General features: G+C 50.6%; 2 long non-coding RNA genes across 4 annotated transcripts; one reads left to right on the top strand and one right to left on the bottom strand.

The window, feature by feature from the left end:
* Positions 1 to 587: 587 nt before the first annotated feature.
* On the bottom strand, positions 588 to 2,552 carry LOC135318992 (uncharacterized). Its single transcript, XR_010377515.1, has 2 exons — positions 2,457 to 2,552; positions 588 to 1,861 (listed from the first exon to the last, which is right to left on the bottom strand). It is a non-coding gene; the product is annotated as an uncharacterized LOC135318992 (long non-coding RNA).
* Positions 2,553 to 18,873: 16,321 nt separating this feature from the next.
* LOC116155357 (uncharacterized) lies at positions 18,874 to 26,694 on the top strand. Of its 3 annotated transcripts, none has more exons than XR_010376766.1 (6): positions 18,874 to 19,146; positions 20,544 to 23,823; positions 24,070 to 24,204; positions 25,244 to 25,358; positions 25,462 to 25,593; positions 25,968 to 26,694. It is a non-coding gene; the product is annotated as an uncharacterized LOC116155357 (long non-coding RNA). The 3 variants fall into 3 exon arrangements; XR_010376773.1 differs by having other exon boundaries at positions 20,544 to 21,929; XR_010376768.1 differs by lacking the exon at positions 18,874 to 19,146 and adding an exon at positions 19,893 to 20,276.

Below are 26,694 nucleotides of genomic sequence, written 5' to 3' on the forward strand. Positions count from 1 at the left end.
CACTGCACCAACGGGCCCAGGAAATGATGGATCTGGAAGTGATTTGAAAAGAGAAAAAAGCACAAAAACACTGCAGAGATCCAAACAAAACCACAACCCAAACCGGCCGGGACCGGCAACCAGGGCCGGCAACCGGGGCCTGTGGGAAACCTGGTTTTCTTTGGTGTCGCTTGTTCAAGCTCTTCTTCTAGGTCAACAATAGCAAAACAAACCAGTATTTACACAGGACCCGGGAGCCTAGCACTGCTGAAGCGGGGTGGGGAGGGATGCGATGCATATTTGCAAGAGCGCCTACAAGGGCCAGAGCCGCACTGCACTGAAGCTGAAGCTTACCTGTCTTGGAAAAACCCTCTTTAAGGTGTAAAATACAAAATCATCACTCCAAGAGCAGATCAAAAGGAGACATCTATTTGAAATGAGAATCCACAATAAACTGCAAATTCTCAACCGCTAACATTACCACCATATCACAAATTAAGAAAAAGAACCTAACAGTCGTATTAATTCTACTGTAACTTTTAAACTACATTTTGGGGGTACACACTCTGTTTACTTCTGTCAACTAAGATAAACGCGCAGCCTAAGAGTTGAGAGTTATGTTTTATTTGGCGGGAGGACTTGAGCCGGGATGACGGCTCTGAGGGGCTGCTCCGAAGAGGTAGGGGAGGAGCTGGGATATACAGGAGCTTTACAACAAAGACCAGGTAGTTGGAACAATAAAAGGTTACTTGTTATCTAAAGAAAAACAGGCATTTCAAGTTAAAGAATTTAGTGCTTTTCTATGTATCAGAGGAAGCAAACATTTGGGCTCATTGAATTCAATGTCCTGTCCTTTCTTATTCTGAGTCCCCTCAGAGGGCACCATTGTGAGTGGCCGCAGAGGTCGGGCTGCAGGTCTGTCTTCACTGGGGGGCGGCGGCAGCAGCTGATGACTTGATGGCTTCAGTATTCTCTGTTTACTGATATGGCTTGCAGTGTTTTTCGTTCACACTTCTTAAGAGAACAATTTTAAAATAGTCTTTCTGTGGAGAGGATGGAAGGGACCCTCTGCCTTTCCTCACTTAGCAGGGAGCTTCTGGCCCCGTACGTCTAGAACCTTTGCTCCACTGCACTCCGCAGTCGCAGGGCACCAGGCACCCGAGCACACACAGCGCTCATGTCCCGAGGAGACGCCTGCCCTGCATCCCTGCCCCCAGCCGGCCCTGTGGGTGGTAGAGCATTTGGAGAAGCCATTCCCACACCTCACCGTTAACAGCAAATTAGCTACACATGACGGCAGACAATATAACATTTATGCATCCCAAATGAAATGTACCCCGGACTCAGCTTCCCCTGAACACCCATCCAAATAGGACTCCCGCAGAGGCTGCGGCATCAGCAAGAGAACAGGAGGAGCCCACCAGCAGAGAGACGGCGGCCCCGGTCCTCAGGGCTGCAGTCATGACATCTTACTTGTGCAATGTTTGTAAAGGGGACCGAGGCTCCCACCTCGTTAGTATCCAGGAAACGCCCCGCTCCGAGTTCCACGGTCCACGGCGACCCTCTGGGACCCAGCCTGGCCTCTCAGCAGGTGAGCTTTGGCCCGAGGACAGACGCCTAGCCAGCACAGGCCTGCTGGGAAGCGACCTGCACACTCCAAGCCCTTCCAGCTGCCTCTGCAGATGCAGGGAGACGGTACCAAACACAGACCCGCCATCAGCTGGCAGCATCTGGGCCTGGGTTTCTCTGCAGCCTCTTTGTGTTAGTTTAGAAGAGAGGCACTCGGGCTCATTGTCTTGCTCTCCTGGTGCGAAGGAACGGCCCTCAGGTCTTAAGCCTCCAGGGTTTTTGGCCTGGCCTGTAGGGAGGATGGAGCTGTCACCTATGAGATAAGAAGGGGCAAGTTTGTGGGGAGATGACTGGCTCAGGTTTGGACAAGTTAAATCCGAGATGCACGCTTGACGCCCAGATGGAGACGTCAGAAAGGGAACTGAGAACTTGAGGGAGGCTGGGGCTGCGGAGAGAGGGCTGCGCTGGAGGGGAGAGGTGGGAGTCCTTCGCACAAATAAGCCGAGACGGAGACGGCTAAAGCCTGCGGCTGGGCGGGCGGAAGCCCGGGAGGAGCCCGTGGTCAGCAGGGAACCTGCAAAGGGGCAGGAGGAAAGCCCGGCACGGTGGGCTGGGGGCTGAGCTGTGCCCTCCCCCACGTTCGCAGGCTCGAAGCCCTAAGCCCCGCCCCCCGCCCCGCCCCACCGCAGAATGTGACCGTATTGGAAGGTAGGTCTTTAGAGAGAAGATTGTGCTAAAAGAGGCCCGCGTCCACCCTGACTGGTGTCCTCACAGGGAGAGGGGTATGTGGCCCTACAGGGCCCCCGGGCTCGTGCGCGGACGGAACGCCACGCAGGGGCGGAAGCTCTTCCCTTCTTCCCTCCTCAAGTCTTTGGGCTAATAATCAAATTGACGTAAGGCAGACTGACCGGAGGAGAACATCCACTTTGTATGCGCGGGACTCATGAAACTACGAGGCGCTGGGTCGTCGGGCTGCGCTATGTGGGGCTCCGTCCCGCAGCGCCGCGCTCCGCCCCGCGGGTCAGGAAGCGCACCCCGCGCCGCGCCTGCGCGGGGGACCCGCCGGGCCGCCTCCCCGCTCTCTGCCGCGCGGATGGGGCAGCCTACCGGCCGTCGGGCTCCGAGCAGAAGTCGGGAGGAGGGCTTGAGGGAGGGGGAGGCCCTGGGGAAGGGAGCTGTGTTTAAATGCAGATGCCTTTTGTTGCATTCGAAGGGGAAAGGCAGCTCCCTGCAGGCTTTCCTGGTGGGGGTGGAAGGACTCCAAGGACCCGGGGAGGGAGACGGGCGCCTGCTTCAGGGGTGATGGAGAGTCCCTGACGGCTCTTCCGCAAGAGGTTGTCAGAGTCTAGATCTTCGTCCCCTAAACTGGCTCCTTACTCGAACTGCTCTGTGGAGAATCAGCTGAATTCCTTGCCCCCTTCCACCTGCTGACTTCGCCCCTCCCCCACGTGCCAAAAGTGGGAGGAGGTGAGGGGTGCAGCTTCCAGCTTGCTTTGTCCACTGAACCGAAAAAACAGCACAACCTAAAAGTTGAGAGTTACGTTTTATTCAGCAGACTTTCTGAGGACGCGAACCAGGGAGGCGGCCTCTCATCTCGCTCTGAGGGACGGCTCCAAAGAGGCAGGAGAGGAGCCAGGATGTATAGGAGGTTTTGCAACAAAGACCAGGTAGCTGGAACATCAAAAGATCTCTGTTAACTCAAGAAAGCCAGACCTCTCAAGTGAAGGAATTTACCGCTTTTCTAGGCGTGGGAAGGTGTGAAAGTCCGGGCTCACTGAAATCACTCCTTTGATGTGCACCTTAGCTGCCCAGGGCCAGTGTCCTGTTCTCTCCCACCCTGAGTCCCCACATGGGGCACTGTTGGGAGTGGCTGCAAAGTGATGGCTTGATGGTTACAACATCCTTTGTTTACTGACTTGGCAGGTGACATTTTAAATTCACAGCTTTAAACCCGAGCAGATGAGGGACCTGAGTGGGTTGTCAGGCAGAGATCCTTGAAAGCCTGTTGATCATTATTTAACACTCAGAGGGAGCCCCTCGTGTCTGCCACATGCTGCTAGAGACCCCACTGACAGAGCCCAGGAATCCTCTCAGCCCCGGGATGGACACCCTGCAGCGCACCCAGCAGGTGAGGAGACCAGGGCAGAGGGGTGTCATGACCTGTCCTGGGTCACACAGCCAGTGAACCTGTGGCAGAGACAGGAACCTGGCAGCCTGGCTTACATCACATGATTCCGGCCCAGCAGGTGAAAGACGTCAAAGATGAGTGGTGTGTATGTTAATCCTGATGCAGGAAAACAGGCATGGGGCGAGAGGAGGGCCGTGTCCCAGGCTTCCGTTGAGCCCCTGGGACGTGCCCCGCCATGTGTGGGTCCTTGGCTTCATGCAGGAAAGAATCCAAGAGCAAGCCACAGTTGAGTGAAGGTAGATTTATTCAGAGAGATACATTGAAAGGCAAAAGAAAGTCCAAGAGGTGTGGGGGTTGCGTGCTCAGATTAAAAGTAGGTACACATTCCATAGACAGAATGTGGGCCATCTCTGAAGAGGGAGAGAGAGAGGCGGCCTCCAGGCGCTGTGTTGCTAGTTTTCATGGGCTTGGTGGCTTCATATGCTAATAAGTGGAAGGGCCAGTCTAAGTAGCCTGTGGAAGGGACTGGGATTCCCAGGAATCTGGCCATTTCCCACTCTTTGACCTTTTGTGTCTAGCCTTGGGACTGCCAGGGTGCCTGTGGGCGTGTTACTTACCATGTTAATATATTTCAATGAGTGCATAACGTAGCTCAAGATCTACTAGAAGTTAAATCTCCCATCATCTTGAGGCCTCAAGGCCTCCTGGGGGTTGAATCTTTCACCATTTGGATGTTAATTGCTGTAGCATTCCTTGAATGGCTGTGCCCTGCCCCCTTCCATTCTGTCTCAATCCCAAACTCCCAATTTATCCTACCCCTTCTCTTTTGGTAACCATGAGTTGTTGTCTATGTCTGTGAGTCTATTTCTGTTTTGTATTTGTCAGTTGTATCATACTTAGATTCCACATATAAGTGATATCATACGATATTTGTCTTTCTCTGACTTACTTCCTTTAGAATGATGATCTCCAGATCCATCCATGTTGCTGCAAATGGCATTACTTCATTCTTCTTTATGGCTGAGTAGTATTCCATTGCATAAATATACCACATCTTCTTTATCCAGTCATCTGTGGATGGACACTTAGGTTGCATCCATATCTTTGCTATTGTAAATAGTGCTGCTGCAAACACTGGGGTGCATATGTCTTTTTGAATTAATTTTTTTTTTTTCAGATACATACCCAGGAGTGGGATTGCTGGGTCACATGGTAGTTCCAGTTTCAGTTTTTTGAGAAAGCTTCATACTGTTTTCCACAGTGGCTGCACCAATTTACTTTCCCACAAACAGAATATGACGGTTCCCTTGTCTCCATATCCTTGTCAACATTTGTGGGCTTTTGGGTGTTTTTGATGATGGCCATTCTAGCAGGTGTGAGGTGATAGCTCATTGTGGTTTTGACTTGCATTCCCTGATAATTAGTGATGAGCATCTTTTCATGTGCCTCTTGGCCATTTGCATTTCTTTCCAGAGCTATTTTTGACACTCGGTACCCTATGTTGCAGGTTATTTAAAAACTACATTTTCTTCTAAGGAAGCAGGACAGTTTAATCCCCAAAGCTATAAATACATATTGTCAAATTAAAAACAAATGACATCTGGATGTAGAAAGGAGAGACTGTATTTGAAAGGCTATTGCAAGGGAGGGGAAGGGACTTTTCAATAGGAGAGGGGCTCTGAGCAAAGATTTACAAGCATCTCCACGTCTCAGACTGGTGGGGTTCCTGTCCCGCCCTCTGCCCTCTCTGTTCCCGCACTGGCCCATCTACTCCCCCAAACTCAAAGTTTCTCTCTCCTGGAGGACTAACGTGGGCAGAGAGAATGAACCTGTCTGTGGTTCTTACCTGAAAAAGAGGCCTAATTGCGTTGACTTTGCTTTTTGTGTAAAATAACGGGTGGTTTACTTGTAGCCTATGAAACGAATGGTTAAAGATTACTAAGGTTTTGTAGGTCCTAGAAGAAAATTAGCAAGTTGCTCATTTACTAAAAATGCAGAAGCCCAGAGTGTCTCCTGCTTCCCCTAAACTCAAGAGGCTGCCCATGTCCTCGGAGATAGGGGACACTGGCTGTTAGAGACATTTTCATATGAGAAAATCCAGAAAAGGTTTAATGACCCAGAAGAAATAGTCAAAACTCTACTTAAAATATAAAATGTTTTAATTTCATTACACACCATAAAATATCAGACACCACCTGTATAAATTCCAGCTGACCATATTGCTGACTTTTCACGCTCCCTTTGGATGAAGCCGTTTTGTTCCAACTTGTGACTTACAAATTTGTCATCCAGTTTCCCCGCCATGGAAGCCACCGCTTTCTAGCTGATAGTTTTCCGAGGTACTCATGTGGTTTTTGGTTTGTCTGTCTAATTTCTTTGAGTTACAGCAAGCTGGCTCAGGCAGAGGGCTGTCACTAGAAACTTTATCCCAAACTGAATCTGTTGACAAAACATTAGAACATTGTTTCTTTTTCATTCCTTTTGTAGGTGACTTTACATAACCTAGATACCCTTCTGTTTTTAATGTGGTCTTTAAAAGGCTTATTTAACACCCTGGGTCCCTGAGTGTGAGGTCATTCCTTCTGGAATAATTCCGTCTCTGTTCAATGTCTTTTCTTCTTTATCTTCTGTGAGTGATTCAACCAGGTGACTACTCCAAGCATCCCAACCAACCCCTGATCCAGGTCATTTCAGGTTATTGTGCTTCCAGGGAGAAGAAGCTGGCTTTTTGTAAAAAGAAAAAAAAAAAGATCTGGTGTTATATTTCACAATAACAACATTACTTTAAAAAGCAATTATGAGTGCCTTACAATGTGAGAAACTTAATAAGAACTTAAAGAGAAGACAACCTGATCTTTACTGGGGGTTGAATTTTTTAGGGAAAACGCTTATTTAGGGATCTGTGCTCTGATGGTGATTTCCAGAGGTTTTTATTTCTTGGCATCATTTGTGTTGTGTTGAGTTGGCAGTTGTTTTCAGTTGCCACTATCAAGCTGTTACTGTTTTGTTAAGCTTTTTAAATTATCAATTTAACTTATTTTGAGTTGTTTGGTTATTTGAAGAGTGGTACAGCCATAGGATTTTTGGTCTAGAATTTTCTAATAACTAAACCCTGTGCCTTGGACTTCATAGGTGTTCCCCAAACCCTTCCTGATGGGCAGATGTGGATGGAGACCGCACGCCCAGGGAGCTTGTTGGGGCCGTAACGATGTGCTGCCTGTGAGTCTGCGCAAATTAAAGTGTCTGCAAAATTCTCTCAAGATCAGTATGCTGAAACCGCCGGGGGATTTGAGACATCATCTGAAGCTTTATAGATAGAGCGTTGTTAACAATATCGAGCACCATGCAGACGTTGACATCCTTCTCCAGCGAAGGCATAAATCAATGATTCAGATACACTTCTAGGGCAAGTTGAATATTTACCTCTCTCCATTTTTGCTGTTGTTTTCACCAAGTTTTTCCTGCTGCAGAATGACAGTGGGCAGATGTTGGTAGCCTTCTGGGTCTTTTGCGCTAATTAAATTCAGATTGGGAGCAAAAGAGATTGTGAGATTTGTGATCTTTAAATTCTATTCTCCTTTGGATTTCTAGGCGCCCGGGAGATATATGCACAGTGGAGAGTGCAGCTGTGTGCACATACACACACAGGAGTTCACACACATGCCCACATGCCAAAGCACACGCACGCTTATGGGCTCAGGTGTGCACACCCAGCTATATATACATATGCATTCATTTTGCTTCATATGTGTACCTGTGCTCAAACCTGATCACACACACACACACACACACACACACACATCTGTCATCCTTTGTTTTCTTTTCTACAACTCTGTTCTCTAGGTCAAGATACCCCCAGGAGAGCAGGTAAAGCTTTAAATTTTTGTTTGCTTGTTTTATTGAAGCATAGTTGATTTACAATGTTATGTTACTTTCAGGTGTACAGCAAAGTGATTCAGTTACACATACATATATATATTCTTTTTCAGATTCTTTTCCATTAGGGAAAAGCTATTACAGGATATTGAATATAGTGCCCTGTGCTGTACAGTAGGACCTTGTTGTTTATCTTTTTTATATACAGTAGTGTGTATATGTTAAATTTTTTAAATTAAGCTTAAGCTTTATTAAATGCATATGCCCCGTATATAGTCATCTTTTTATTGTTGTATACGATGATCTAAAATGGTTCATGTAACTGCTCATTTTTCTTCTCACGAAGACAAGTACTTAAGTGATAAATCTGGAAACAAAAATCACCTCAAGGTTCAGTTCCACAGGAAAGGACAGAGGGTGTGATACACAACACTCGGCACTCAGGCTGCCTTTGGCCTGTCATAAGCCATCCTCCAAGGCTCTGAACATTGTCCTTGGACTGTTGCCATGGCCACACCAAGTCAGAGGGGCCACGCACAGAGCGGTGCCTGATGGTGGCCGCTGCCTCCCCACCCGGCATGGATGTCCTCATGGGACACCAGATCATGTTCAGTCTTCAAAGCAACACTGTGATATTCATTCTGTTTCAGGAAAGGAGGCTAAAGGCATTTTGTGTGTTGGCTGTAGTCTTGGATTTGGGGACTTATGAAGGGTTTAGGAGCCATTACTTTCAAATAAGAGGTATCTTCTGAACCACAAAATTCTGTAGACTGCAGAGCCACGTGGTCAAGGGAGTTGTCATGGAAACACACCTTCAGATTCACCATGTCCTCCTCTGTCCTCTCCAAATGTGGCAGAGAGGATGGTTATCTCCTTGTCACTCATCCCACCCCTGCCGCATTGTGGCAGCAGCCCTACGATTGGCGGGTGGGTCTCAGAGCTAGGGAATCTAAGCCAATCATAGAAACTCCAGCTTCTTCAACAGCAATTGGTCAGAACGACCTTGTCTAAGCCAGTCAACACATGGCATTTCCTTGGTGGAGAGGGACTGGCTCAGGAATGGACGTGAGACTGACTACGGCCAGTGAAACATCCAGGGAAGTTGGCTGGTGGCTTCTGGAAAAGACTCTGTATTGTCTAAAGAGATGGCCTCTTTCTCTCTCACTGGATGTTACTGTGGACTCACAATGACTGCCCACAACCATCTGACAGCCAACCACCTTCAGGAGGGAGCTCATACTCTGGATGGCAGATTGGAGACACAAAAAGGCCCTGATCTCTGGTGACTTTTTTTCAGGCAAGTTCCCAATAGGTGGCACGTTGAAATAGGAATGATCTGAAGAGAGTTTAATAAAGCAACTGCTTGAAAAAGTGCAGAAGAGTTAAGTTCAGTGCCCCCGTAAAGATAGTACCAGTGGGGGGTGCTGTCTCCTCCTGCCTTCTGCCCCCGCCCCCAACTCCACCAAGTCCTGAAAGAGAGGAGGAGAAGTCTGGAACCTGGAGGCAGAGGGGCTCTGTGGGGATGGCCTTCTCAGAGGGGTTGGGCCCGTCCGTGGGCTGCAGCCGGCCTGCGGGGGTCCCTGCAAGGGGGGAAGTGGGAGAGGAGATACCGTCCTCACTCCCCTCTCCTGTTGGGCTCTCCTGCTCATGTTCCTCATTAGCCAGATTTCGCTGGGAGTCTGTCCGGCAGCACAGGGAGGGCTGGGACAGTCTGGAGGGGCAAGTGGAAACTTCCAGCGCAGTGTAGGATGATCGGGCAAGAACTGCCGGACGTGCAGCTGCAGGACAAGTAACTTTCCTTGTTTTAAAGTTACTTTAAATTGGGCTTTCTGTTTCTTGCACCCCAAAGTATCCTAACAGACATAAAGTATTTTATGTGCACATTTAAAAAAAATGTTATGGGCACAAAACTGAATGAGGAAACTCAAGAGAAGAGGCAGAAGCTACCAGCCTATTGGTGTCCAGGCCCTGACACAGGCAGGGCCACCAGGACTTCACGCCCTAAATGGGAAAGGACACCAGAGGCACCCGGGAGCCAGCTCACACTAGGGAAGAAAGAGCAGGAGCAGGGCTTCCTCCCGTGAACAGAAAGCGGGACTGCTTTTGGCAAGGGCTGCTTGCTTGACCTGGGAAGGTGGTGGAGTTGCAGGTGAGTTAACCATGAGCCTGCCAGCAGTAACAGGATGCCAGGAGGAAGAGGAAGCCAAACAAACAAACCAGCAGGAGACGCAAAATCATGTTTCAAAGTGTAGGGGAAAGAAATGCCTTGAAAACATTTCCAGTAAGTGTAACAACGGGAAGGATGCTCCGAGGAAATCCAGAGTTCAGCAGTCATCAAAGGACTTTAACATGCTGTGTGTGCCCTTCAATGAGACAGAGGGAAGGACCAAAACAGAAATGACCAAAAATTAGGATTCTGTGAAATGACTCAAGCAGCTGTCAATCAAGAAGAAGTGGATAAAAGAATGGACACTTGGAAACCCTGGAATTTAGAAAATAAAATCAATATTGAGATAAACAACTTAATACACAGGATAAACCCTAACGTGGACACAGTTAAAGAGACAATTAGTGAAACAGAAGATTGTACCAAGGAATGAATGCCGGCGGGACAGAGAGATAAACAGATAAAAAATGGGGAAAAGACTTAAATAACATGGCCATGAAATGAGACCCTGCAGCACGCATCTGATAGCAGGTCCAGGACTAGAGAATACGGGAGAGAACGGAGGAGCTCTCCAACTTGTCCTAGAAGGGAATTTTCCAAAGTTGAAGAAAGATATGGGATTCCAAGCAGAAAGATAACACAGAGAAGCAAGTAGGAGAATAAAATAAGCCCACAGTCAGATGCATCGCAGTAAAAATGCAGAACAAAGGAAAAGAGAAAATCTAAAGGGTGGCAGAAAGGAAGAAGGTAGGTGGCCTACACAAAGGAATGATAGACTAAAAGCTGACACCTCAATATTCAGGATAGAAAACAGTGAGTGGAAACTTCAAAAGGCAGAGGAAAACGACCTTCAACCTGGAATTCTATCAACAAGCAAATGGTTATGAAGACTGAGCGCAAAAGAACAACTTCAGACTTACTAAGAGTGAAGAGTTTAACGGAGGCTTTTGATGAAGGAACTACAAAGTCAGTGACTCTCCACCTTGGATACCCATGGAAGCACCTGGGGAAAACCCTAAACTCCAGTGCCCGGGCCACGCTCCGGAAGCAGGCGTTGGTAGTTTTCGGGCTCGCTAGGTCGTGCCAACGTTCAGCCAAGACTGAAATCACTGTGCTACCTAGTAACTTCAGGAAGAAGGAAAGCAAATACAGGGGAGGTTAAAACAAGAGCACGGGAATCAGTAAACCGCATCAGCTAATGCAACTCGCTATTGTCTGGGGGAAATTAGGACTCCTGGCAACAGCTTCGTTGGTTCTGGTGAGGCAGCTATTGGAGAATCTGAATTTCACTTGGTTCATTCTATCCCAGGTGAATTTTTCTCATTCATTTGCCAGGGAATTTACATCTGTTTGGGGGAGAAGGCACAGTTCAGAGGTGTGATTCTATGACGGGGTGGACTGCAGTCTGGCTGCCTGTTGGGAATACCTGGGGAATGTTTTAAACCTGTTAGTGCTTGGGGTTCACTCCCTGGGGTGCTGCTTTGATCAATAAGGGGTGAGGCCTCTCTGATAGGAGCTTTCAGATCTTCGCAGGGGCAGCCAAGTTTGAGGATCCCTGAATTAGGGATTCTCTGGGCCAAGGACCAAGAAGCATTGAGTCCAGTGAACTGTACTGAAGCCTCTTAGAAATAATGGGTCGCTGAGCCCTTGAGAAGGTATAAAGATGGCTCATTTTCACAATTATCTTAGATAAAGAATTCGTGCATGAACCACATTCACACTTTCTGAACTTTGGCACTGTCTAGAGAATTCATGATTAATTTAAATAATTGCTCACTCATATTTTTTTTCTGAGCTTACTTCCGCTTTTCCCAACTGGAACGACTGGTAGCTCACTGGAGGCGGATGGTGGCTCAGAACTCTTATCTCAGCTGTGGTTTTACTGGGGGAACTTTGGACAAATCAGTTTGTTGTTCATTGTTTGGTGAGGTTATCTCTGGGAAGCCCATGTGTATGTATGTGCGGTTATAAAATAATTTGATAATGGGTTCTCGAGAAAGCATTGAGTTTGGTTTCGGAAGATAAGGCGATTATCTGGGGCTTCCACAGATGCCTAGTGACTTTTGTCCAAGTGCTTCATTTTAATCGATTTCAACGAGCACTTACGTGGAGTGTTCCCTGTGCGTGGACTCTTGCCCTGCCGTAAACAAGCCCAGAAAGGGTAAGAAAACATCCGTGGCCTGAAGCCTGGAGTCAGTCTCAATCACCATTCTTGGAACAAGCACTGCAAACGTGAACACCTAAGGAGTCAGACGATGACACTGGGAACCGGAAGGCAAGCTGATAGGAGAGGGTTTACCCGGGGGCTTAAACCTCCATGCCCGTGGACGCGGCTGTCTACGCCCGTGGACACGGCTGTCTACACCAAGGGCATTTCTGGGCTGACTTAGGTGAGCATTTTTCACTAAAATAGGATAAGAGCTGGCCAACCTGGACGGGTTTGACTTTTATAAGTCAGACTTTGCCGCCCAGCTTGTTGTTGTTTTCACACCTGAACGTGCATGAAACCCCCCTAAGCCTGTGGCGTTAAAATGCAGATTCCCGGCGGGGTACAGCTCAGTGGTGAGCACAGGCTTAGCATGCCAGAGGTCCTGGGTTCAATCCCCAGTGCCTCCGTTAAAAAAATAAATAAACCTAATTACCTTCCCCCCCAGAAAAGCTTAAAAATGCAGATTGCCTGGTCTGACCCTCTGAGGCTCCGAGTCAGCGGGTTTGGGACGGGGCCCAGGAGTCTGCATTTTAAACCAGCCTCCCAGGACAGCTGTTGCAGGTGGGGCGGCCACACTCTGAGAAACGCCACACACCACTCCCTGCAGGTTTGGCCACTTCCTCCCGTGGCTCCCCCCTCCCCCCAGCAGCAGGTGCTTCGGCTGCGTCTCTCCTAATGCTGACATCCTTGGGGTCACTTCCCCGATGCCCTGAAATCCACCGCACACCTGAGTAACTGCTACAAGAACAGGAAACGATGATTTACCACCGGTCCTTTCCCAGAACACTTCACAAGTACCGATGCTGCTTTGCTGGAGACTTGGTGGCCTCGGGTGACAGCTGTCACCATGAAAACTGTCACCCAGTTGCAGGTCGAGGGGCCCATGACTGTCGGCGCTGCCCAGGGACCCAGCTAATGGCATGCTGCTGCAAGAGCTGGGCCATTCGTGTGTGTCCAAGGAGCATGGAGCGCCTTGATTCCTCACTTCACACATGGGGAAACAGGCTTTCAAGGCTACTGGTTCCCCAGGTCCCAGCACCGGGGCAGAGCCCAGCCTGTGCTCAGACCTCTGCTCCATCCCCTCTGTTCCACTCAGCCCCACTCCTTTCTTCCTTGCTTCACCAGACTCTTCCTGGTCCAAATTCTCCCATGATGGGTGACCTTGGACAGCCAGCATCCCACATCCTGAGTGCTTCCGTCGGCACAGAACATCTGGGATTGGCTGACTCTCTGGACCAGCAAACTCACACAGTTGGAGTTTGTCCGAAGCCGAGGTCTGTGGCCACAGCGAGATGGGGAAAGGCCCCCAGGCCCCCTGTAGTAGCTTGGTTCTACCTGGGGCAGAATTGGTCACCTGACTCCAGGCAGTTTTCCTGAATAGAATCTGGCAGGGCTGCAAACACGACTCTTATCTAAGGGTAAGGAGTGCACAGCGCTGGCTTGCTCCCTCTCTCTCTCCCTGCCCCCCTGACCCCCCTTACCCCCCCAACACCTCCTAGATTAGGGGCTTTCAAGGTCAACTCTGGCCCAGATCACAGTAGTTCTGAAGAAGGGACAGGATTGTGTCCCAGGACAGCCTTAGCCTCGCCCAGCGGTATCCTCATTGCCCCCCAAACCAGGCGGACAGGGAGAGCCAGGGATGAATTGAGGCCCCCACTGTGGTGGCCAGAATGAGCCTTTGTCCCCTGGGTTCCTAGGGCCCATGGCCAAGGGCACAGACCACTGAAGCCCCCGCAGGATCGACAGTCGCCTTGGGCAGGTGACTCAACTCATGGCTCACAGCATTTTGCATTTTAACCAAAATCCAGTGTTGGCAGAGTTTGTCTTACAGATAAGAAAGTAAACTTAAAAAAAAAAAAAAAAACCCAACAATCAGCCCATAGGACAGAGAATTATGAACCGTTGCCCTCATTGTAGCTCCTCCCCAACCTGAAACTCCTAAAGGGCTGGGCTTGTTTATCCAACGAAACACTGCCTTGGTGGGTCACCAACGCTGGGGCGTGGCACCTACAGGCAGCAGATGCTGTCCACTCTGTCCCCTGTGGCCCTGTGTCTGCTGTGTCCACTCTGACCTCACTATGGTCTGAATGTCTGTGTCCCCCAAATTTATATGTTAAATCCCCCAAAGCGATGGTGTTGGGGAGGCGGTTGGGGTTAGGTGGTTGGGCGGTGGTTAGGTGTCCAGCAATTTCCATCGAAGTCTAGATGGACACCTGACGGCTGGACACGGGGGCAGGGGGCTGTGAGAAGCTGCGGGCTCGGGAAGTTTGCCAGGAAGGCGGGAAAGAGATCCTGCAGGACCTGGAGGGAGCCAGGTCAGGGAAGAACCCCAGGGGTGGCGCATCCCCAGGTGACTGCACCTTCCGCGGGGGTGGGATGAGGAAGGGGAAGGAGTAGCACCACCGAGGAGTGAGAGGCAGCGAGGAAGCTGGGAAGGGACGAGGAAAAGAGGCATCCGCCTGGGGCTGAGGGGGAGCGTTTTCACTCGGGAATATTTGCAACAGGTGCCTCTCCCTTCTCTCTCCCTCTCTCTCTTTCTCTCCTGAAATGAAAGATTAGGGAAAGGCAACAATTCCAAATTGCCTTTTTCTACTATGCTTCATTGTACATACCTTCCAGAAAGAAATAGATACTAACATTCTCTCTGATTTTAGACTTGATACATATTTTCAGCTTAAGGACCGTGCTTTCCTGGTAAGCGAGTGTTTACAAATTCACATTTAGGTTCATCCTGGATTGACTCACCGTCTCTTTTCGGACAGAGGCCGGCCAGGTGCATGGGGTTTGCAGTCAGACCTGAACTCAGCGTGCACCCCAGGTCTGGCTTTTCCAGTGGTGACTCGGGTCCTCTTCACCTCTCCCCAGTCAGTAAATCATTGTTGCCATGTCATAGGAAATGCCCAGAATGCACTTGCCCCATCCGTGACACCTTTTTGTATTTCTTCAGTGAGTGTAGCAAAATGCGCCGTTTCCAGGGGTGACTCATGTGGCATGTGAGTCACTGGTCCGTGGAAAGCAGAGCAAAGGGCAGCTCCCCCGATGCCAGGCTGCTTCCTTGTTGCTCATCTGTTGGGTTTTCTTTTCCTCGGCTTTTTCTTCAAATGGTTTTCGACAGGTGTTTAGTGCAGTGTGACTTCCTCGGGGTGCCCCCTCTCCTTCCCCAAGCCTTCTTCCTTTTGCATAACTTATCATCCCCAGTGGCTCCAAGATAACCACCCCTATTTCCTGCTGCCGAAAAACTGCCCTTAACACGCAACACGTTTCCTTTTTCCCCGTCACTCCTCTCCTTTCCCCAAAATTCTGCTGTGAAGTACATCCCCCGGATAACACAGTTCGGCTGGTGGTATTGTGAGCTGGAGGGTCCCCGTCTGGGAAACATAGGCAGGTTGCTGTGGGATGATGTCTCTTGTGGTCTTTCAAACAATTGTCAGCGGGCCTTTCAAATTCCTTCTCCCAAAGGCTGTGTCCAAACCGGGCTGGGTTTGGGGACCCCTCTCCAACGACCCAAAGCTCGGTGTGGGGCCCACTCACTCTAATTCAGTTTTAGATATGACGTTATTTATTAATTTCTTGGTGTAATAAAAGTGACCACTGTACTCCAATGTCGAAGAATGGAGAAAACACCAATTTTATTTTCTTTCTTTTATCAAAGTGTAGTTGATTTACAATATTGTGTTAGTTTCTAGTGTACAGCAAAGTGACTCAGTTATACATGTATACATATTCTTTTTCATTATGGTTTATTATAGGATGTGGAGTACAGTTCCCTGTGCTGTACAGTGGGACTTTGTTGTTTGTCAATTTTATATGGAGTGGTTTGTATCTGCTGATCCCAAATTCCAACATATCCCTCCACGGTTCCCTTTCCCTTTTGGTAACCATAAGTTTTTTTCTATGTCTGTGACTCTCTGTTTCATAAGTAAGTTTATTTGTGTCCTATTTTAGATTCCACATATAAGTGATATCACATGATATTTGTCTTTCTCTGTCTGACTTATTTCACTTAGTATGATAATTTCTAGGTCCATCCATGTTGCTGCAAGTGGCATTATTTCATTCTTTTTTAATGGCTGAGTAGTATTCCACTGTATATACACCATATCTTTATTCATGCATCTGTTGATGGACATTTAGGTTGTTTCCACATCTTGGCTATTGTAAATAGCGCTGCTGTAAACATTGGGTTGCATGTATCTTTTTGAAATAGAGTTTTCATCTTTTCTGGATGTAAGTCCAGGAGTGGGATTGCTGGATTGTAGGATAAGTCTATTTTTAGTTTTTTAAGGAACCTCCATACTGTTTTCCCTAATGGCTGCACCAAACTGCATTCCCACCAGCAGTGTAGGAGGGCTCCCTTTCCTCCACACCCTCTCCAGCATTTGTTATTTGTAGACTGAGAAAATATCGATTTTAGGGTGACATTTAGATTTAATGCATGCAGTCATATGGGGAAAGAGGAGAAAATGAAGAGACTCTGATGTCTGAGCATGTCCCCTTCCTGATAAAACCAGTGGTTTAGAACGAGGACAAACCCCCGAAGGAAGCTGCTCCACCCCCGAGCCCGTGCGCCCTCTCCCTGCTCCTCCCCTCCCCTCACGCTCACTGCACGCTCCCTCTCGCCTCAGGAGTCCCACACGTGCTGTTGCTTCTACCTGGACACTCTTCCCACTGCTTCACCTCATTGACATGGCTGAATCAACCTGAGCTCTGGCCTCAAAGCCCTCGTCCCTTGGGGAATCTTTCCCTGACCTCCAGAGGGGCTCACATCTCCAGGGTTCATGCTTTCACAGCACCCACACCCTTTGTGGGTGGTCCGTGGGGCCAGATGACATCTGTCTGCAGCGTTCTCTCTACACCTGTCCCTGCCCAGGTGAGTAGCACGGCCCATGCAGAGGCCAGACGAAGGACGCGCCGTCCTAAGTGCTTGATACGTTTACCACAGTGAGTGTCCACAGCAAACCTCAGGGGCTGCCACCAGCCCGTTTTATGAATAAGGAAGCTGAGGCTTAGGGGTAGTAAACACGTTGCCCAAAGGCCAGTGGCTGGTGCATGTGGGAGCCCGAATTCCAGGAGCTCTTCACCACTGAGCTAAAGATCCCCCAGCTTTTCCTTAAATTAGATCTGGCTGTGGCTGAGTTATCCCAATAGCTGCCCTACCGTTGGCTTCCCTCTGAACTCCCTGAATCCTGATTTGTAACCTGAACTGCAAAGGGGCAAGGGAGCCCTTCTGGCCTTTTCCTGGGAGGAAAGGACAGCCCTCTAGCTGTCCCCTGTTTTCTACTCAGTTATCTAAGTGGGGCTCTCTCAGAGCTAGCAGGACCTCAGCCTTGGGAACCCTTGTGGGGGCAGGGGCCCACACAGAGGTAAAGCATGTCCTGGGTCCTGCCACATAGGGGAGGGGATTTCCTCTGCTTCTCCAGTGAAATTAAATGAATGACCGTGGAGGAATGAGTGAGGGCCAATAATAGCCTGGGGGCCACTTTTAGAGATGAGTTTCTCTGTTAAAGGGGATTCTCTTATGACAATCCTTATCAGTCCTTTACACTTAAGTGAGAATTAGTAATAGCTTGCCCTCCTCCTACCCCACCGGCTGTATAGAAAAAAGAAGGTTTGGGGGAGAACCTGGGTTCCAAAGGCTGAGGGATTTAAAGTGCCAGGAGGGAATGGAAGGGTCCTGAAGACAATCTGTGTTCAATTTGCCATCTTTGCTGGATTGGCCTTGCCTCCCTTGTAAGCCCCAGAGAAGAAATCTGGTACCTAAGAGCCACAGAAACACCTAATTTGGCTTTAGGATCGACTCTCACCTGCCTAATCCCTCCTCTGGGACGGATGACAGTGAGCTGCCGGCCCATGGGCCATGGTGTGTGTGCAGCAGTCCCTCTGGGGACCCCAAGAGTCTCCGCTTATGCCTGAGATCGGCCCTCTCTGAGGGCCTCCCCCTGGAGGGAGAAAAGCACACCTGCGGCCAGGGCCCCTCTGGTACCCGTGGCCTTGGCCCTGGATTCCATCTCCTCGGGCCGAGCGGCCAAGGGATCTCAGCAGTTGCTGTTTGGGACCAGGATGTCACAGTGAACCAAGAAAGTGACCTGCCCTGGGGGCTTGAGCCACCTCCAGGGAGTGTGTGTTCATTTCAGGATCAGCACAGTGTTGTGCAGAGACCGCGCACTGGCGTTTCCCGGCCCTGCAGGAACCGCCTGTGCGGCCACTGCGGCTGGACCTCCACTTCTCTGTGGGGGCTCCCGCGGGGGAGTCTAGTCCCCCAGACCGAGGCCTCCCTCCTGGGGCCAGCCCAGCCCCAGGTTCTGCTTCCCAGACCCGTCACAGACCCTGCTACCCGCCCGCATCCTCCTAAGTTCACTGTCAATTGCCTTGAACTCAGCTTCGAGAGCAAACACTACATGGACATGTTGACCCTGTCTTTCTACAGCAGCAGGTCCAGATTTAGGATACAAACTGTGGTTCTGAACACTCCGGAGCCATGGGCCCCATAAGCCAGTTGTAAATGTTGATGAGACCAGAAAAGCCTGGATGACAGTACAGGACCAGAGGAGACAGAGACTGGTGGGTGGCCTTCCAGGAGGAGGACAGAAGCCGGGCAGGTGGACGGGTGGCCTTCCTCCAGGCAGGTGGGGGGAGGGGTGGGGGGGAAGCAGGGCGGGGGAGGGAGCCACCGAGGGATGGGGGTGCCCTCTGGCCTCAGCCCTCTCTGGGCGGATCCAGCTGACATTACTCTGAATAGCATTTTAATTGTAGCCGGGCTCCAGCATATTTTACAGCGCTTTAAAATGCTGGATTCATTTCACACCGTTCTCGTAAAGTAGATGGGAGTGCTATTTTCATTTTATGGAATGAACTGAGCAAACACCCCTGGACCATAACGTCACGGAACCAGTCAGCACCTGAGCGGAGAGGTTAATTCCAGAACTGCTGGTTCCCAGGGTGCAGGCGAAACCCAGGGGATGGGTTCCTCTAGGCGGGCCCTGGGCTGCTCCCTTTCCCCTCCCAAGTGCAGACCCCACCCCTGGGCCCCACCTGTGATGAGCGACACTGAACAGAGGGGCCCCAGAAGTGGCAAGAGGAGAGACGCAGGTGGAAAGGGGCCAGGGAGCTGGCGGGGCAGCTGCGCCCAGGAGGCTCCCGGAGGCGCTGACTGCAGGGAGAAGCCCCCTCAGCTCCTCCTTGGCCATCCTCCTCCCGAGGTCCCCGCTCGGAGCACAGGTGGGTTACCCAAACACTCTACTCATCACCTCCTCCCAGAGCACCCGGGCGTCATCCACTCCCCTCTCCTAAGTTAAGCCTAATGGCCACCGGGACAACAGAGGGGCGGCCAGGTCACTCTGGCCCTGGAGCGCATTAATCATAGACACACACCCTGGGGGCATCCAAGCCCAGTGGGAGATGGCGTCTCTCCTGCAGCCCTGGGGACTGTCCTTCCCAGTGGGGACGGGAGCTCTCCGTGTTTACGCGCAGGCGGAGCAACGTGGAGCCGGAGGCAGGAGAAAGGGCGGCGAGCCCTGGGGGGGGGGGGGCTGCGGGGGGCCTGTGCGGAAGGCTGCTGTCTGGAAAGGCTGTGCCCTCAGGTGCACGAGCAATCCGCCCACCGTGGGAAGGGGCCGGCCGGCAAAGGCCCCTGCTGTGGGCTGGTTCTGGGTAGAGGGAAAAATGTCTTTCATGTGAATTCATAACCACTAGGCCATTCTTCGTGTGGGCTTTGGGTGGAAGCCCAGCCTCATGTCTCGCTGTAAGAGGAGGTAGCTGGGCCTTCTGCCGTGCCGGGGAGGGAGCTTTCCCCACGCCTGAGAGGCCGTGCCCCCTGGGAATCCCTGGGAGTCAGGGAGCACGCAGATGGCTGCCCCCTGGCAGCTGGAATCGCACTTCTGAACCCATCAGGGGGCAGCGCCCCGCGTCTGCGGCAGGCGCTGGGCAGCACACACAGCAGTGGGGGAGCAGAGCACCTGGTCCACAGGAGGAAGAGTACGCTCCCTCTCCTTTCTTTCTGTCTGTGTGTCTCTCCCCATCTCTCTGTCTCTATCTCTGTCTGCCTGTCTGTCTGTCCCTTTGCTTTTATGATGGTGACCAGAGGATGCTGTGTTGGAGAACCAGCCAAGTAGCCAAGTCACCCAAACACAGAGCCCACAGAAGTGGATGGGAGCAGGGCCCACACCCCAGGAGATGCGGACCACAGTCCCGCGCAAGTCCTGTCTGGGAGAACGTGTGTGGGTGCAAACTGGGGACTCGGGGGGCTGCCAAGATCAGTAAGAGCCTCAGTTTCCTCCGGGCTGCAGGCGGGTCGCCCAGTGCAGTGTTGCGTGTCACCAGGGCTGTGTCAGCATTTGCCAAATTTCACTGTAAGTTTTCAACAACCTGGGATTCAGGTTTCCTCTTCAGGGATAGAGTTGGGTCAGGGAAGTTGGATCCAGAATGTCCTCACTGTGAGGGGCGTGGTTTTCCCACTGACTGTGGTTAAAGCCACAGGGCCTGGTCTGAAATCAGGGTTAAGCAGGGTGGGACCTGGGCATGTGGGGTGGGGGACCCTGGGGGGCCCTGGGACCCTCTTCCCCATCAAGGGGAACTCACATGCTAAAGAAGCCCCATCTCTTCCTTTTGCCTTGTAGAGCCTCACGCCCTCCTGTGTCTTCTGTTCCCAGCACGTGGAATTCTCCAGCTGGGCTAGACAGAACCTAATTTTGCCAAAAGACACCAGTGTCTGACATTCTCAGTTCTTTAAAGCAAAAGTTCTCTTAACAGTCCCTGAAGAGTGGGAGAGTTTAGCAATTAAGACTATAATTTTTGCAAGACACAGAGAAAACAGGGCTGGATGGTACGTGCCAGTCCCTCCCCACAAGGAATTGACAGCTTCTTAAAGCGCACACCTCACCGCCGGGCAGGGATCCTGGTGTCCTCACTGACCCACACGGGCAGGCACCATTAATCGCCAACCCAGTATCCATTTCCCCGCATCCTAACAGAACTCCAGTTATGTCCAGGCAGGTAACACGTGCCGCAAAAGTACTCACCTTTTCAGACTCACCTGAAGCTAAGGGTGGTCACCTGACTCTTCTGGCAAACAAGACATAAACAGCAATCTGCTGGGACTTCTGAGAAAGCTTTTACTTCCCGGCAACAGGCACCACTCTTCCTTCTCCCATTCTTTCTTCCTCCTTGAACTGCAGAAGCAATGCCCGGAGCTGTAGCAGCCACCATACAATCATGAAGCAATATCCTGGGGGATGAAAGCCAACCTGAAGAGGGTGGAGCAGAGACATGAAAAAGGCAAGGGTCCCTGATGGCATCACTGGGTCACTGCCCAAATGGAGGGCCTCCCATGTGACTTCTTATAACAGGAGACAAAGACATTATGAAACCTGGGTTGGTCAGGGAGCATGTGATTTGCAGGGGAACGCTCCTAGGATGCACCTGAGTTTACACGGAGGCTTTGTCATCTGATCAGAAGAGACCTGGGCTGAAGGCCCTGCTGTAAAGACACAGGAGGTGACCACTGACCGGCTTCCTGGGCCAGCTTCCCCTGCTGAGGCTGAGTGTCCGGGTTCTGTGCGTCCCAGAGCCCTGCGCTGTGACCGAGCGCCCTGGGCGATCTTGGAGTCCTGGGTGGGGGGTGGTCTGCTAACATGTTAGGCAACATAAAGGCAGAAGCTCGGCTTCTCTGGACCCCAGTTTTTGTTTGTTTGATTGATTCCCTTTTGTTTTTACTCTAAATTAGGCCTCCCTCCTGATCTATCCTTCTCTTTGCCCGGCTGAGGGCGGCAAGATTGCCAGTACATGGAGGTGGAAAGGGCAGGAAGATTTCACTGGAAAACTTTTCTGACTCTGATGAGATAATCATCTGTTGTTGGAGGTGGGAGCAGGTGTCCCCACGTGAAACAGAGCTGGGTTTTACCCGAGAAGTGTTTTGGTTTCCTTCCTGTTTTACAAGAACACACACCGAGTATCACTGATGTTGGTATGAACTCAGCACCTGAGCACAAATATTTACATTCCAGGTGAGTTAGCCTCGCTCCCAGGTCTGCTGGGTCAGCTCAGGGACCAGCACGTACCCAGGAAAGAACGCCCTGGCCGGGGCCCCGGAGGCTCCGGACTCCTGAGGGTGGACACGTGAAGCCTTTGACCCGATTTGCTGGGTGAGACTCCTGAGAAATGAGAACGGTTCCCTCCTCGTGGCCCTTGCTCTGCAAATCCTCAGCCTGGGGCCAGACCCACCCGGCTGCATTCCATCCACTGACCCCGCAGCCGGACACAGGACAGAGGCCATGCGGGGACCCTCCCACTGCCTCCTTCAGGAAGAGCTGTTCCCGCCAGGCTTCCCAGAGGGCTGGCCGCCCTGAGAAATCCAAGCCCCACTGGTTGTGTAAGGCTGGGCTCCGGGGATTTGGGGGTGGGGGACCCAACAGAAACCTTTGACTCCCTGCTCTGTCCTCCCCGCCCTGCTCCCCACCCTGGCACCGCAAATCCAGCAGTGAGGAGCCGGCTCGTCTGCCCCCATAATTGTCAACAATAGAACTCCTGTTGCTACTACCCCTGTAGACAGCTCCGACTGCTCACGCACGTTGCCGGGCTGGGAGATGGAGCCGAGAGGCCGGGGCTCGCGCCTTTCCGGCGCTGGCTCCTCTGTCCTGATCCGGGCCAGCTCTCCGGCTGCACGCTCCGAGGACTCAGGGCCAGGCTGTTAATTTTGTACCTCTGTCTCGAGACATGGTGCTTGTATACAGTTAGTGCCCAATGCTTCCTCCTTTGGGATATCCTTTTTCTATTTGACTTAAGGACATGCGTTTGGCTTTGAAGGGCTTGCTCTTGCTTTTGAAACTCAAAAAGTGATCTGATGAGGCTACAATCGCTTAGGCACCTTCTTTTACCTGAGGCTTTCAGATAATTCACATCACAGGGTGTTTAATGCTCAGACTGGACCCATTTGGGGCAAAGTACTAAGGAACACACACACACGTGTGCACACACATGGCCTAGACAGGCCATGTTTTCTCAAGACTAAAGACCTCACGCACAGTAAGATACTCTATCATTTTATGAACATCTAACCAAAAGTAGTGGCTGCCACCTGAACTACGCTACGCCGTCATTTAGAAAATGTCTCCCCATTTCAGAGATGTTAAAATGTGGCTGTGAGTCCGGGAGGTACAGCAGTTAAGCATCTTGACAGGATGTGTGCTGTCATGTTAGAGAGACCAGACTTCTATACCTGAAATAGATTAAAAACCAAGATAGTCTGTACTTAAGAACTACACAGTTCGGCCCAGGGGAGACGCTTCATGGGAATTCAGAGGGGAGAAACACCAGCTGGGCGGAGGCGGATTGAGGAAGGATTTGAAAGGAAGGTGAAGTTATTTGAGCCTTGAAGAGTGAGGCTCTGAATGCAAGGAGGGGCCGGGAGGTGGCATCATGGAAGGTCCTCGGCGCTCAGGCGTGGGCAGGGAGGTGAGGCGGGGACAGGCCCGGGCAGGGGCAGCAGTGCCGGGCAGCCGTCACACTGACTGCAGCTCGGCTGTGGTGGTAGGGGTGCCCGGTCACCTGTACACAGAGCTCTTCGCACACTGTCACGTCACCATCCTCACGGCCCGGCGGTGAGGCAGGTTCCCCAGGAGCACAAGTCGTGCACTCAGTAAGTGCTTCCAGGAGAGCCTGGTAAGGGACCGGGACGGACAACCAGCTCAGGAACCGGAAGAAGGCCAAGTACCAGCTTGATCCCAGGGGGGCACCGAGTGTGCGTATGTCACGTCTCAGAGAACGGAAGCTGTGGGTGCACCTGTCATCCTGGGCTGGTGGAAGTGGGGCCCGGGAGGATGGAAATCCCCATGCACTGCAGACTTGCTAAGATGTGTGGCAAAGTGACTCCTCCAGGAGGTCCTCCAAGGAGACCTGCAGGTGAGGGTTGTCCCAGGCAAACCCACATAGAAGCCAGGAGGCGCACGGGTGTGGGGGATGGGGTCTGAGAGCATCTGGGCACAGCCCCACGGTGTTGGCCCAACAGGCATCATTACCCCCTTGTACAGGTGAAGGCGATTGAGCTCTCTAAGGTGACACTTATGGGAACTAGAAACAGGCTCTCCAACTGGAATAAAGCATTTTATGCATTTTTCCATTCAGTGAGCACTTATTTTTTCTCTACAGCCAACGGCCGAGAACTGGATTTGATTGCACAGTAAAGAAACTTGAATTAAAATAAGAGAGACAGAACCATCAGTGAGCTGTAGAATTCCTCAACTATCTTTTGTTCCCTTTGCTCTACATTAAAATAGAAAGATGGTAAGTGATAGATAGATAGATAGATAGATAGATAGATAGAAAGAAAGAATAATGCCATAAGGAAAGTATAAGACAAAAAACAAGTTAGGAAAAGATGTTTACAACTTGTACCACAGAAAATGTGTTTCATCACTAATATTTAAGAGCTGCCAGAAGTCAGGGAAGGGAAAGACCAGCACATCAAGACTTTAAATGGGCGGGAGACATGAACAGCAATTCACAGAAAAAGACACGCACGTGGGTTTGAACATACAAGAAGATGCTCAAACTCATGTTAAGAGGAAGGTAAATATTTTAAAAGCTACAAAAGATACTGTTTCCCAGCTGCCAGAATGACAAAAAGCCAAAATCTTGATGACATGTGCAGTTGGAAAAACTGGACAAAAAAAAATTGGCCTTCTCATGCCCTACAGGAGTGCAAAATGGAGCAACCCAGTACACGGGGGAGTTTGACAGGATCAGGGAAAATTACTTCTTGGTCCAGAGATAAACAATAAATAATAAAACAAATTGTAGAAATTCATTGCAAAGATACACCAGCAAAGTCAGTAAACGATGTCTGCTCGTAGCTGAGTTATTCAGAACAGCCAAGTACCGGAGGAAAATCAGCTTTCCATCAATAAAACTGTGTTATGTTCACATACGGAGAGCCACACAGCCTTAAAAAGCAGTGAGGGGGTCTCCGTATACCGCTGCGGAGTGGTCCCCAGGGTATAAGGGGGAGGAGAAAGGCAAGGTACCGACCAGTGTGTCTAATACGCTGCCTTTTGTGTGAAAAGGGGGAATAAACACACACGGATTTTTGGTTGCATTAAAGAAACAAGGAAAGGATAAACCAAAACCTAATGAAACTATTACTCATAGAGGAAATTTTTTAAAATTAGGTAGAGGGAACTGCGGTGAAAGGCAGACCTCAGTGAACGAATCTTACAGGGAGTAGCTGGAAGTGGTTCTTAGAACACAGGTTCCCTCCGGGGAAGTGCTGGACGGCCAGCCAGGTTGCTGGAGCCGCCCGGAGTTGACCTGTGCTACGTTGCAGGAGTCAAGCATTGAATGTCTGCAAGCTGGCTGTTACACTGCTGACAACTTCTCATCAGACATAGTCAAGATGCTGCAGGCGGAGGACTGGCTCCGGTTCAGGAACTAGGCAAGAGGTCAGATTTCTATCGAGGCGATTGCCCTCCCCTTCCTGATTGACAAGCTTTGACTTCTGTTATTTTAGGGTTTGGGAGAAGGTGTTTTGTTTTGTTTTGACAGATTTTGAAGGACATGCAGTGATGGGCTAGTAAACCGGCTTTCCAAAAAAAGGTCGTGGTTTGCGGTGTTTGCCCATTTCCTTGATGTAAATGCTCCCACCCCAGAAGGAAGACTCCTACAGTCAAGACACAAGTATGTGGTAATAGCCACCCCAGCCCTTCCCCCCAGGCACTGACTCATGCAGCAGCTCACTGAGGAAGGGAACTGCCCCAGCATCTCAAGGACTGCTGAGCACAGAGTTCAAGTCCTGAAACACCATTATGGGCTCCCTGTCAACATGGGGAAGGTATTTAGTGTAGCCAACACTCAGCCCAGAGTGAGTCCACTGGGCCCACAGACCATCCCAGTGGTCATTCCTGTGTCCCTGGATGTATAGTGGGAATGGATGTCCTTGGTGTTTAAAAGACCCCTCACATTGATTTCTAGGCTTTGGAAGGAATGATCATATTAAGAGAGGTGGAGGTGAAGCCTCTGAATCTGCTTTCCCCCTCCCTCCCCCACCACAGGTCAAGATACTGACTCAAAATCAGCCTTGCAACCTGGGAATAATGACTGAAATTAGTGCTGCTTTAAAGACCAGGAGGATGTGGGGGTGGTTCCCATAACACCTCCTTTCACCAGTGCGGCCCCTGAAACACCCAGACAGATCCTGAAAATGACAGTGAACTACTGCAAACTCAGCCAAGGAGCAGCCCCAGCTGCAGCTGCTGTGACAGACGTGCCTTATTTGCTGGAGCAGCCTCACCCAGGACTCACCCAGGATTCAATGCACAGTAAACACCTGCCGATTTGGTGAGCGCATGTGTAAATGAGAAATACTGCAGCCGGATCAGTAAACAAAGGATGTGGTGGCCATCAAGTCATCAGACACTGCAGCCACCGCTGACTGTGAGTCTGGCCTCTGCAGCCACCCCCAGCAGTGCACCCTGGGGAACTCAGGGTGGAAAAGAACAGGACACTGGCCCTAGACAGCTAAGGTGCTCATCAAAGGAGTGATTTCAGTGAGCCCAGACTTTTGCACCTTCTCACGTCTCGAAAGCGCTAAATTCCTTCACTTGAGAGGTCTGGCTTTCTTTAATTAACAATTATCTTTTGATGTTCCAACTATTTGGTCTTTGTTGCAAAAACTCTTATACATCCTGGCTCCTCCTTTGCCTCTTTGGAGCAGTCTATTATAGTGATCTGAGAGGTCAATTTTGGGGCTCGAGTTCTCAGAAAATCTGCTGAATAAAA

Source organism: Camelus dromedarius, chromosome 2, assembly GCF_036321535.1.
Source record: "Camelus dromedarius isolate mCamDro1 chromosome 2, mCamDro1.pat, whole genome shotgun sequence".
NCBI lineage: Eukaryota > Metazoa > Chordata > Mammalia > Artiodactyla > Camelidae > Camelus > Camelus dromedarius.